The 13813-nt window shown below is 40.9% G+C and overlaps 1 protein-coding gene across 2 annotated transcripts in view; it reads left to right on the top strand.

Moving 5' to 3' along the window:
• LOC149309161 (retinoic acid receptor alpha) overlaps positions 1-13813 on the top strand; it is a 250027-nt gene that overhangs the window by 37273 nt on the left and 198941 nt on the right. Inside the window, exon 1 of one of the 2 annotated variants that reach the window (XM_089531871.1) lies at positions 5326-5595. The exons of the other annotated variant lie outside the window; for it this stretch is intronic. The gene's annotated coding sequence lies outside the window, so the exon portion shown is untranslated. Of the gene's footprint in view, positions 1-5325; positions 5596-13813 lie in introns of those variants that run through there. 2 annotated transcript variants of the gene reach the window in all.

Genomic DNA, 13813 nt, shown 5'->3' with positions numbered 1-13813 from the left:
GTTGTTGTTGTTGTTGTGTGTCTTCAAATAGTTTCCTACTTAAGATTACCTTTAGCCTTAGGTAACCTATCAGGGGGCTTTCTTGGCAAGATTTGTTCAGAGGAGGTTTGTAATTGCCATCCGCTGAAGCTGAGAGCATGTGGCTTGCCCAGGGTCACCCAGTGGGTTTCATGGCCAAGCGGGGAATTAAAGACTAGTCTCCAGAGTCATAGTCCAATACTCAAACCATTATGCCATGCTGGCTTTGTTTCACTTAAACCCACCTAATTTAGGAGACATCACCCTTTTGCTCCCAGTCTTTGTTTGCCCTGTAAACCTCCAGTTCTGAAACTCAGGTGATGTGGCAATTGCATTGTGCTGCTTTTCCAAAACCTTTGAGAGCTAGATAGACATCACTCTTTTAACATCTGAAATGTATAATGTTAGAGCATACTGCTATAACATGGATTATTCTCTTTTTGTAGGAATTTTCCAAGTAAATGATGTGTAGGCAGCAAGCAGCTTCCTTTGTAGATTCATTCTCTGGGCTCACAGGAATCTTGTAATTAATAAATTAAACCAATTAGTTGCTCTCAGTTCACCAGCAGCTCTCTCATGGCAGTCCAGTACTCCATAATTTCTAGTTTGATAATGAAAATATAAGATACATGTGGCTAAGAGGCAGATTATGCCATACCAATTTCCAGATTGCCAGAAATTGGAATTTTTTTTAAACCAGGCTACAGGATTCTGGTAGCTTCCAATTTCTTAAAATCTTCATTTGATATGCTGTGATTAAAAGACATCTTTGTGCAAAACATGTTGCAGAATCAAAAAGTATAAGAACTGAGTAAGATATTGGTCTGTTCCAGCAAGATTTGTCTGATCTTAAATGGCTATCATGATATCTTAACATAGATTAATTATATCTGAAGCAGGAAGAGCGCTTGAGTATTCTTTCTTGTTTTGCATTTGCAAAAATACAGTGTGCCCGCGTCATACGCGGGCGCACCTTACGCGGCTTGAGCATACGCGCTCAAGCCGCGGGGCGCACACGGGGCGGAAGGGGCGGCGCGTCCCATTCAATTGAATGGGCGCGTGCGCCTGTTGCGCCCCATGCGCCGCCGCGCCGCCATGCACGAGCATAGGCAGAATTCGCCTTACGCGGAGGGATCTGGAACGGATCCCCGCGTAAGGCAAGGGCCCACTGTACATTTAAATGTACGAATAGGGTTGCCATAACCCGGCTGCAACCAGGATTGTCCCGGTTTTGGCAGCACCGGGCCCCTCCCGTCCTGGGTGCCGCCAAAACCCGGGACAACCCCGGTTGCAGCCGGGTTGCACTGCAACCCGTGGGGCCTCGCTGCCCTCCTCCTCCTCCTCCACTAAGCATGGCCGTGCGGAGGAGACGGAGGAAGAGGAGGGCAGCGAGGCCTGGGGCGGAGGAGGCGAAGGTGGAGGCGGCACCACCCTCCGCCACCCTCCCCGGCTCCCTGCGGCCTCCTCCCTCCTTCCCAGCCTCCTCCCTTCCTCAGAAGCTGGAAAGGAGGTGGGCGGCCCCCTGTGCCCCTTCCCGGCCTCTGTGGAGGCCTCGGCTTCTACAGAGGCCGGGAAGGAGGAGGAGGCCGCCCGTGATATTTTGCATGTCCTCCATGTAAAAAAAAAAAGTCCTACATTTGAAAATGTTGTCCTACATTTGTCCCGGTTTGGAGGTCCTGACCTTATGGCAACCCTATTACGAAGGCTAAAGTCAGACGATCTCTGTTACGAGAGGCTACACTTTTTAGGCCATGGAGAAATGCTTAAAACAAACTTGTCAGAAATTTTCTTAGAAAAAGAAGCCACGTGGATTTTAAGCCTGGGCACCAGGCTTACAAAGATGAATTGCAAACATTTGGATTTCATTTTTGCTATTACATTAAGGAAAGATACCAATAAAGTTGTGCTTTTTATTTACAGATTTACGTTATTCAGTTATGTGCGTTTGGGACTATATTCTAGTTGCTAACCTCAGATTTTACTTTTTTATTCTGATCTGTAGTTAATTCAATTAATATGTTCTTAACACTCATTCTGCCCATTAAAGGACAATATCTTGGTTTTGCATATTCTTTAATGAAGCCTTCTCCAACCCAGCACCAGTCATACAATTGCTATAATTCCTAGATAGCATAGCTAATTGAAATGCTGAGTTGGGATGATGGGAATTGTAGTTCTGCAGATCTTGAAGGTGTCAGGGTGGGGAAACGTGCTTGAAAAATGACAAGAAATGTACGAATGTATTCTTCTCTCATCATAATAGCCATGATTTTGAGCATTGCATATACTTTTCATTCCTAAGTTGAAGCAAGGCTGAGTAATGGAGACTTAAACAATACAATAAAAGCTACTCAGTCTGAAATCCTATACACATTTATTTGAGACTGACTCCCACTGAATTTTGGGTGGGGTTACATCTGAGCAGACACATATTGGGTTTTACTGTCAGTTTTGAAACATGTATAGTCATAGGAAAAAAAATTGCCTCGAGCTAAAATAGGCTGAATCCATGGATGCTTATGCCTGAAATTTTTTCTTTCCAATCAGTCTCAGAGCTGCTATTTGATTACTTTATGTCTTTTTATCCTAAAGCAGACTAATACTGTATGGCTATGTTTTTAAACACAAAACATTAGGCTGGTGCTATCGCCAGTTCTCACTTTTATAGCACTTTGTTACACTAAAAGTGTAATTATTTGGTTAATTAAAAGTGTAATTTAATTATCTTGTCAGCATTGTGAAAACTCCAAATAAAAAAGTTACTAACATGCCTGTTTTACAGATGAGGAAGATTGAGGATGAGAGAGAGAGAGATTCATTATGTTGGTATCTCATAGCAGACATGGGTTTAGTCTTGGTCTTCCTAGACTGAAACATAGTCTTTGGGGATTTGAGAGACAGCCCAGAGAGTATTAATAAGGATAACCGTTCTCCTATAAAACATTAATGGTAGTAGTAAATATCATTTAACGATTTTAGTCTGCAAGCCTGCACACAGTTAACTAAGAATAAGTCAGACAGAAGACAATAAGATTTATTTCTAAGTAGGCAGGGATAGGATTGCATTCTTTAGTATTCAGACTCCACCTAAATGATCTCAGTCTTTACACTAATCTTGTAAGGTAGGCCAATGTTGGTATTAGTCTTCCTATTGCAGAATTTACAGTATGGCGGAAGGGGGGGAATACCAACCCTAACCTGTCCTACAGTGTAGATGTAGAACTTGGTATGAGAGAAAGTATCCTTCAAGATTATCATTCAGATAGCTTAGATTTGGCTCTTCAGGTGTTTTGGACTACAATTCCCAGATGCTTCTATCAACTTAGTCAACAGTCAAGAACTCTGGGAGCTGAAATCTAAAACATCTGGAGGACTGATGTTTGGGAATCACTGAGAGATATAATTTTCTGGCTCTAACCAATATCAACTTTTGATCTTTGACATTCTCTTTAAAAACACACATTGATTTCCACTCACAAATTATTTCTATAGTTCCATCCAAGCAATTGCAGCTTCCTCTTTAAAGCTGCAATTCTATTAATACTTTATCTGCGATTAAGCACCGGGCCTTGGCTCTGAGTCTAGAACTGCACTGCATGAGACCCTAAAGTCACAATAATAATCTTATGCACATTAATTTGGAAAGAAACAGTGCAATCCTAGCATTCAAAAGAAAGTGGGCATTAGAGTTGCATTCTGAGAGCTGCGTGGCTCTTGCTCTCAAGCAAGCCTTCCCAAAAGTTTCTTGTCCCAAACCATCTTCTTCCTCCACTTGGTCCCAAGCATTTTGGATAAGGAAGACTTAGCCTGGAAGCATATCCAGAGGGAGGCCATGGCAAAACATCCTCTGAACCAATTTTGTCAAGAAGAAAAACCCATGATAAATATGTAGAGAGATGTTGTTTACTTCTTGAGATGTATTTGGAAGTAGATTTAAGTTCCAAAACACCCTGCAGGAATAATCCAGTTTGAGACCACTTTAACTGCCCTGGCTCAGTGCTAGGGAATCCTGGGAACTGTAGTTTATTGTGGCACTGGTACTCTCTGACAGAGAAGGCTAAATGTCTCACAAAGTCTACTTCCTCAGATGCATTTGATCAAATACAAACTTATTCTTTTTTTCCTCAGTTAGTCTCAAAGGTGCTCACAAAATCACTATATATAAATAAATGTACAGTGGGCCCTTGGTATCCACTGGGGTTTGGTTCCCATCAAATACAATGGATAACAAAATGGTGCCCCTGCCTTATACTACCCTGCCTTGTCCATTTTAATAATCTTAACTGCATTGTTTTATTGTTATTGTTTATCGCTGTCATTTATTGGTTATGGTGGGTGGGTGGGCTTATGGGGCATTGCGTTTTATTGTATTTTAATGTTTTTAATATTGTTGTAAACTGCCTCAATCTCATTGGAGGGCAGGGTATAAATAACTTTCTTCTTCTTCCTCTTCTATAAAATGGTAAAATCACGGTTTGCGTTTTGATATATATATATATATATATATACACACCAAAAAGCAAATCTTGATTTTGCTATTTTATATAATAATAATAATAATAATAATAATAATAATTTTGAATATATATCTGTGGATAAAAAAATACGTGGATAAGGAGGGCCAACTGTACATTGGCACAGCATCTCAAAGAGAGTTTCATTTGAAGTCGAAAGCTTTCATGGCTGGCATCCATAGCTTTTTGTGGGTTTTTCGGGCTTTGTGGCCATGTTTTTGAAGAGTTTCTTCCTGACTGTGGCTGGCATCTTCAGAGAACGCTATATCTATATCTATACTGTGTGACCCTGGGTAGGAAGGAGTGACCTCTATGTTAATCTGTGTATTGTTTTGTTGTTGGATGGCAAGGCCTCAGTGTGGGAGGATATACAAAGAGGATTAGTGTCTGCTTAATTAGTGATCATTGCCTGCTGGGAAAGAGTCCCTGACACTGGGTGGTTTCTCATTTTCTGATTTTGCTATATTATTATTATTATTATTATTATTATTATTATTATTATTATTATTATTATTATTATTATTATTATTATTATTATTATTGGTGGCCCAACCGGGACTCGAACTAGCAACCTCCCGCCTCAGAGTCCAACGCTCAAACCGCTACGCTACGCGGGCAAAAAAAGGCACCTCTTTTTGATCCTCCCTGGCCCCACCCTCTGGGCGGCTGGCATTGGCGGAGAAGCGGGAAGTGGGCGTGGCCGAAGCCACCTCTGCCGCCTCCTCCTCCTCCTCCTCCCTCTCAGTCTCAGCTCCAGTGTAAAGTTTCAGCCAAGCACATGACTGGCTTTAATGGCTGCTGAGCGCTGGGGCGCGCGCGCTGGCCAGCACAACGTTCCATTCCCCCCTCCCCTCTGGGTTTGGAGCAGCAGCAGCAGCAGGAGGCGCGAGCCATTCTATGTGACTTTGCAAAGCTGGAAGCAGGCAGAACAAGAAGCTAGCAAGCGTCTGTGTATCTGTCTCCGTGCTTTCCTTTGCCTTGAGCCTCCCGTGGACTGTGAGGTTTTTTTGCATTTCCCTGGAAGCCTACAACTCCCAAGCAAAAGGACCTGTTTCCTAGCCAGGTAAGCTGGATCTTGCTGGGGATCTCTCTCTCTCTCTCTGCCTCTTTTCTCTCTTTGCAAACTTTGGACCCTGTTGTGTTGTGTTGGGAAGAAGGGGGTGCTGGTGGAGGTTTTTGAACAAGGAGCCTTGGTTGTTTTTAATTTCTGTCCCTGAGCCTTTTAACTTAGAGGAGGAGGAGGAGGAAGAGGAGGAGGAGGAGGAGGGAAAAAGTCTGTCTCCCTTTTTTTTGGTGGTGTGTGTGTGTGTGTGTGTGTTTTGTTTTGTTCCTGCTAGGAGTCTAGGATTACATTGCAAAAGCCCAGTTCCTTGCTTCTCCCATTCCTCTCCTCCTCTTCTGCCTCCTACCTTCCTGAGAGAAACACACAACACACAAATAAATGTATACACATAGATTTATATACACACACATACAGTATAAGAAGAATTCAAAGAGGTAGCTGTGTTAGTCTGTATTATCAGAGATGGAGGGATCTTGTAGTACTTTTGAGACTCACTGAAAGAAAGAAGTTGGCAGCATGAGCTTTCCTAGACTTAAGTCTACTTCCTCAGATGCATTTGGAAGTAAGCTTTAGTCTAGGAATGCTCATGCTGCCAAATTCTTTCTTTCAGTGAGTCTCAAAGGTGCTACAAGATCTATCTACATATATAAGAAGTTAATAGACATAGATCTTTCTGCATACTATATTCCTCAAATGCATCTGAGGAAGGAGACTGAAGCCTAGGAAAGCTCATGCTGCCAACTTCTTTCTCTCACTAGTCTCAAAGGTGCTACAAGATCTATCTACATCTCTGATACTACAGACTAACACAGCTACCTCTTTCAGGTAGTCTCAAAGATACCTCTACATACATAAGAAGTTAGTAGAAATAGAATAAAGAGTTGAGGCCTCCAGGATAGAAAGGCAGATGTATGTTTTTTAAAATACACACATTAGACACACACACACCTTCCTTCCTTCTTTCCAAAGTTGGGTTTGAATTCGGAGTGTCCTGTCATTCTTTCTCGGCTCCGGTGAGCACCCAACTCGATCCGAAGTGACACCTCAAGTCACCTGTCTTTGCACAAATTGCACTGAAATCCAACACAAGTTTATTTCATGGGAAGAAAAGTCTCCCGGTGCAAGTTTCTCTTGGTCTTTGCAGAATTTGGAATTGCAATACTTTCTTTCTTTTTTTCCTAATTGAATTGAATTTACAAGACTTTATTTCAAGGATGTACTGAGAGGATGTGTGCAAAGTGAGGAAGGGGCTCCTCTTTGGGGAAGGGGGAAAAATTGCAGAGAATGAATGATTTAATCCTAGTTCCAGCTCCCCCTCCAAACCTTCCCCCCATCAGGCTTCTTAATAAAACCCAACTGTTGCTTCCAGGCGTCCGGTCCAGCTGTCATCGGGGTCTGTCGCCATCCCCATCGTCTGCTCCAAGGGTTAACCAAGCCAGCTGGACAGGGCTTTGGGTTCCCCCACTTGTCCTACAAAATCCATCCTTCTCCTCTGTGGATCTATCTCCCCCCCTTAACTTGCTCTCCTCCCCACCTGTTTTGCATTTTCAGTCTCTCTTCCTCCTCACTTTGAGAGCGAGATCTTTTGTGTGCAAAAGATGGTGGGACACTATACCTGGTGGGCAAAGAAGCCCCTCAAAATGTGGGACAGTATACCTTGAGGTCGGAGAAATCCCTCAAAATTTGGGACAATATACCTTGCGGTCAACTAAGCCCCACAAAATGGGGGACAACATGCCTTGTGGTCAAAGTAGCCCCATAAAATGTGGGACAGTATAACTTGTGGTCAAAGAAGCCCCTCAAAATTTAGGACAACAAAACTTGTTAAAGAAGCCCCTCAGCATTTGGGACAGTATAAATTTTGGTAAAGAAGCCCCTCAAAATTTGTTTTTTTTAAAGGTCCATTCTCACTTTCCACCCCTTCCATCATTAAGTTAAATGATGAATTTTAAATACGCATCATTTTTTTTAATATGTGTATGTTATTTGTCATTTTAAATGGATGTGTGTTTTAACTGATGTGTTTTCACTGATGTTATTTATCTGCTCATTGTTGTTGTTCCCTGCCTCGATTCATTAAGAGAGGCAGGTAAGAATTAAATAAATATTAGTTATTAATAAATTATTATTATTAGTTGCCACATCAAGGCTGTTGTTTCTTAGACATCCTGACACACTGAATTGTCAAGTCCCGCTGAATTGGATGGGCTCACTTTGGACTTGTCACGCTGTAGGAGCATGGGTAATGGTTTGAGTGTTGGACTTACACTCTGGAGACCAGGGTTCGATTCCCTGCTTGGCCATGAAACCCAATGGATAACCTTGGGCAAGTCACACTCTCTCAGCTTCTGTGGAAGGCAATGTCAAACTTCCTTTGAACCAATCTTGCCAAGAAAACCCCCATGACAGATTTGCCTTAGGGTCCCCATAAGTCGGAAATGTCTTGAAAGCACACAACAGCCACAACAACAAAGATTGTGTTGTGTAAAATTTTCTCATGCAGGGAAGTTTCTTTTGCCTGAGCACATTTGGATGGCAGGAAACAAAGCAGTCAGAAGGGGGAATCCCCTTTTAAAAATCTATGGACAGTTAATCTCTTTCCAGACCTTGGAATAAAAGGGCCCATGTCTTTTCAGTGCCACATGTGTGGGTGTGGTGGGAGATTCTGGTACTTGCCCCTGGACAATTCTTATTTTGTGCATTGTTTGTAGTAATCTTTTCTGTTTCATCACTTTGGTGAGCTTTTGTGATTTCCCTTTCCTCCCAGACCCCCCCAAAAATCAAAATAGTGTTGAAATGCCACTGGTTATGCCAGCTCCTTCAGCAAGGATTGCAGTATCTATTCTTTGCAGGGAATCTCGGAGTCAAAATAAAAGACAGAGCCAGCGGCTGGCCGTCTTGCCAAGATGCCAGCGGTTGGTCGACCCGTGGGTGGAAAAACAAGACCGTGGCTTTTCTTTCAAGAGGACGTTTCCAACTTGGTCTGTGTTTTTGCAGCGTCTGAGAAGTCTTGTGGGTGTGAAATCGGAGCTCTCTTGCATTTTGTGTTGGTGTGTGCGTGCACTCACAACTTGCATAGCTGGGATATCCAGTCCTCTCATGCTGTTGGACTTGGCAAAAGGTTCGGCTAGTAATTTTTGTGCATGTCTGGAGCGGATGCCCAGTAGGGTGCACACTGGCCCAGAGCTTGCGAGGTAATTGTGGAAATGGACATGAAAAAATTGCTGCCCAGTGCAGTGCTGGTGCTTTTCACTTGAGATGGTCAGTGGCAGCATGGAAGCCTGTGGCTGCTATATATATATATATGAGAGAGAGAGAGTCAACGTTATTTTTATTTTTTAGTCCAAGCATCCATAGTGTGGTCGGGTGCTTAGCGGTCATTGATGAAAAGGTAAATCCTTAGTAAGGAAGCAGTCACCCCTTCCTTGAGAGGAATTGTCAGCTGGTGTAATTTCAGACATAAGTGAGGAGAGGGAATATCTTGTGTGATGTTTGCACTTATGTGTTTCTTTTATTTCTTTTTCTTATTTTCTTATGTTTTTGGAATTTTGTTGTTTTTTAAAAGTCATCTTATTAAACTTAAACACAAGCATATTCTTATATAATTGAAACAAACACATAGAAACAATTACAATACAATTAAATTACTAAACTAAAACTAACAATTACTACTGACTTCCGCTGCCTGATGGATATATACCACTGTTAGCTATTTTCCCAATTATATAATATTATATTTGTGCTTCCACAATGTACAAACTCTGTTTATTCAACAAAACCTTTAGTTGATTTGTATGCCCAGTGTAACTGTAAATAAGTAAAAAAAAAAACATTTTCAATCCTTTATTAAGTTACTCAAAATTTTCTGAGTTTGTTCATATCTGCAAGTTCAATCATCTTTGTCAGCCAATCTCCTCATGTAAGAAAAGTATATTTGATCATATATTATTCTTGCTGCTGTCACCAAATACTGTAAAATGCTTCCATGTTTCTTCTCAGTTTGATTGCCCGTTGTTCCAAGCAAAAATGTCTCTGGTTGTAAATGCATCTTTACTTAAAAATCTCTTCCAACATAAGAAGAAACTGAGTCCAATATGTCTTTGCTTCATCACAGGTCCACCATGTATATAAAAAACTCCCTAGCTTCTGGTTATATTTCCAACATTAATTTGAGCTATTCTCATACTGCAATTTTTGATAACATATTGGGTGTTAAATGCCATTTGTACATCATTAAAAATCCCTTAAGTCATAACAATGTAAATTCTACTCTCTTTGTCCACATCTTTCCCCATTGCTGCATCTAAACTGGGGAGCCAATATTTTTGCCCATTTAACCATACATTCTTTTATCTGTTCCTCTTCTGTTTCAAATCTCAACAGCAATTTATACATCTTAGCAGTTAAGTGTTCCTAAATACACAATTGAATTTCAAAGTAGGTAGTCTTGGAGCTTTGTCCAGCTTGGTCATCAACTTTAAGACATTCTTCGCTGTAGAGAAGTCCCAAATTCAGGAAAAGTGATATTCCCTTTTCTTCCCATGCTTCATGATTGCTTTGTTATGCTCATGATGATGATGGTGTTGTGTGCCTTCAAGTCATTTACACCATAAAGCTACCCTTAGCACAGGGTTTTCTTGGTTAGATTTGTTGGCGGAGGGTTGCCTTTACTTTCCTCTGAGGCTGAGAGAGTGTAACTTGCCAAAGGGCACCCAGTCATTTTCCATGGCCAAGCAGGGATTCGAACCCTTGTCTCTCAGAGTTGTAGTCCAGCATTCAAACTGTTACATCATGCTGGCTGTCAATAAAAGTACTTGCAGTTTATGTAGTATTGAGAATATTTAAGGTGCTTCAAGTACATTACTTCAATACTGTACTCATGCTGCAGATGGGAGTCTGGCACAAAAGTGACATTAAATTACTGTACGTGAGTTCATGGCTGAGGTGGAATTCGTTCTGTTCTTGACCACTTAGTTATATTTGCTCTATTATGTTTAATAGTACTTCAAACTAGTCTCTCAGTCCTTCTCTGACAGTTTGATAGACCATAGAACAGTTTAAGTTGGTAGTACTTTTTAATCTTGTGTGGGTATATATTAAGGTAAAGATTTTGAGTTGAATAGACATCTGTTCTAAACAGAAACACCTTTCAGTGTTACTAATTTATGTTTTCAGTATTCATATCTTTGTTTAAACTGAAAGTGTGAAAAAGGGTTTACAATAAAATAAGAGCTGAGTGGTGTAGTACCTATCCTAAGAAAAACTTCAGGGCCATTTATTGGCCTTATATGACCTTCTGTCTACAAATCAAGTATCTGTGTTTGGCAAGCTTGAATATACACGACTGTAGCTTCCAGCTGAGAAGCAAGTGCCTTTCAAATCATTGGGGCTTACTTCCTTTTAATCCTGTCTAAGGTTGTCAAAGAAACTATCTTCTTTATTGTGACCTTGCAGGATCCAGTTGAGTTAAATGCTCTTAATTATGCTATTGGTGTTGTTTGTTTGCACCTGGTAAGAACAGGCAGAAAACATGGAGACTTTAAAAATGACATTATAAAAATGAATTTACAGGATCAGGTTAAAAATCTGCCTCTCAGATTGATGGCCTGCAGGATGCTCTTGAGGAGCCCTGCAAGAAGACAAAGAGAGGCCATACCTGTTTGTTCCCTAGGTCTATTGACTGGTAGTGTAGTACCACTGAATTTGTACATTTTACATTTTTAATTTGTATTACATTGCCATTATCAGTAATTGTGGGATCACTGAATGTGGTATTGTGTGGAACAAAGATCATGGGATCACTGGATTATGCTGAACAGCAAGAGTTATGTGAGACCCACAAGACTACTCATACCCTGCAGAAACTCAGACCAAGTTGGTAAATGCCCGAATGAAATCCTAGCAGCTACACAGATTGACTTCCATTAATTTATCCAATAGCCCCGCCTTGCTTTTCAAAAGCTACTGATCTTTATATCTTATGGCAATGAATTCTGAAAGTGGATTATATGTTGTGTGAAGAAATACTTCCAATTGTTTGACTCCTGTTTGCAGAAAATTTTTGGAGGGCAGGTCCCTAATCTGCAAGTGTATTATATGTTTGAAGAAATAACTCCAATTGTTTGAAGAAGGCAGGTTCCCCCAAAATGAAAATCTCTCCAAATATCAGAGCCCAAGAGTCTTCTAGATAGGAGGTAGATATAAATCTCTTCTTTCTGATTTAGATAGAATGATTTACCCAAGGACTGTTGATTGATCTACTCCAAGCTAAAACAGTTGTGTAATTTTCCAAGATCCGGGATTGTGAGATGAGGTCGTCTTTACAATAGTGATATAGTACCTGGGACCTTGTACATGAAAATCAGCAAGCAATACCTTCTGGTGGTTTGATAGTTCTAAGACTGGAATTTTGAATCATATGGAATGTTTCATAGCAGACTTGCTTATAGGTCTTTGATTTGCATTTTCTTCGAAACGTTTTGATTTTTCTAGAAGTAAACCAGAGGAATATACAGTGAGATGCCTCCAAAAACTTACAATATCTGTGGTAGAATATTATGTATTAAGATATTAATCTTACTTCTAATACTTAAGTGGTATCCCAACAATCCAAATCCAGAGATATTTCAAGAGGGTCACATAGCTTTATTCTACCTGCAGTGACTGTCTTGGATAGACATCATATAATTTTAACCAGCAAAACTGCCTCTTGCCCAAAGAACTTTAAAGATAGGAATAGTAGGGCAGTAGACTGGCTTGATTTGACAGACTGGATAGTAGTTTTCATTCCATTTCCTCTGTCTCTTTACATATGTTTGTAATATAATCCCTAGTGCTTCTTCCTTTCCTGAACTCATCTTGGATAGCTGGCATTTCTCATGCTCTATATGGTAAAAAGCCTTTCTTGTAGAATTTTGAGCATCACTTTGCTTGCATTGGAGATTCTGTATTTACTGCAGTCCCTGGTGTCCCCTTTCTTGGGGATTGGAATGTATTTTGAGCATTTCCAGTCTGTGAGCCATTATTTTCTTCTCCATATTTGTTGACAGATTTTATTTAGAACAATAACTGCTCATTTCGTTTATGCCCATTTCTGGAATGACTCCCCCAGTAGTTTTTGTCTAAGATTATGGGGACAGAAAAGATGCCCTGCTCCTGCTTTACAGTAATGCCTGTGAAGTGATTTCTTGCCCAGTTGCATAGCTGTGATTCTGGATTGCTGTAGCAGGTAAGTAAGCAAGTGGACTTTTGACAATCTTGAGATATATGATTTACTTTTTCAAAGTCCCAGACTGCAGTCTGAGTATGAGTCAGCAATGTGAGATAGCAGCTAAGAAAGCCAATACAATCTAGGCTGCATCAATAGGAGTGTAGTGTCTAGATCAACCAAAATGGTGAAGGTTCATGCTCTATGAAGAGAGGCTTAGAGCTGGGTTTAGGTTGGGGAAGAGAAGGTTAAAAAGTGACATGATAGCCCTGTTTAAATATTTGGAGGGGTATCTTATTGAGGATGGAGCAAGCTTGTTTTCTGCTGCTCCAGAGAATAGGACCCCGAGCAATGGATTCAAACTACAGGAAAAGAGATTTCATCTCAACATTAGGAGGAACTTCCCAACAGTAAGAGCTTTTCAGCCATGGAAAAGGTTGCCTCAGAGAGTGGTAGAGTCTGCCTCTTTAAACAGAGGCTGGATCTGTGGGGGGTAGTTTGATTCTGAGTTCCTGCATGGCAGGGGGTCGGACTGGATGGCCCTTGTGGTCTCTTTCAATTCTGTGATTCTATGATTCTTTGATTCTGTAGCAAGGTACCCTAAAGCGATCAGATCCTGTCGGATCTTGAAATCTAAGCAGGGTCAGCCCTGTCTAGTACTTGGATGGGAGATAGCCAATGAATATCAGGTAGTTCAGGCTATATTTCAGAGAATGGAACTAGTAAAACTATCTCTGAGTGTTCCTTGCCTAAGAAAAGTATGAGATTCTTGGGGTTGCTATTATTTGACAGGCAACCGAAGGGGACATACACACACATAGCAGGATGATATATATATATTTAAAGTGCTTAATTTTTATCTTCTTCACAAGGATGACAAAAAGGATGTAGGTGAAGGAAGGCTTCTCCCCCCCCCCCCTTTTTTCTTCCAATGTATTTTTAAGGATTTTATTTCTTTCTTGTGATGTAACCAGGGTTGAAATTTGTAGTCCCCATTCAGGGAAAGAAAAA

Source organism: Sceloporus occidentalis, unplaced genomic scaffold (genome assembly GCF_023333645.1).
Source record: "Sceloporus occidentalis isolate IW3139 unplaced genomic scaffold, rSceOcc1.0.p SCAF_7, whole genome shotgun sequence".
NCBI classification, from domain to species: domain Eukaryota; kingdom Metazoa; phylum Chordata; class Lepidosauria; order Squamata; family Phrynosomatidae; genus Sceloporus; species Sceloporus occidentalis.
Note: the sequence above shows the minus strand (reverse complement) of the source record. Positions and strands in the feature narration are given on the sequence as shown.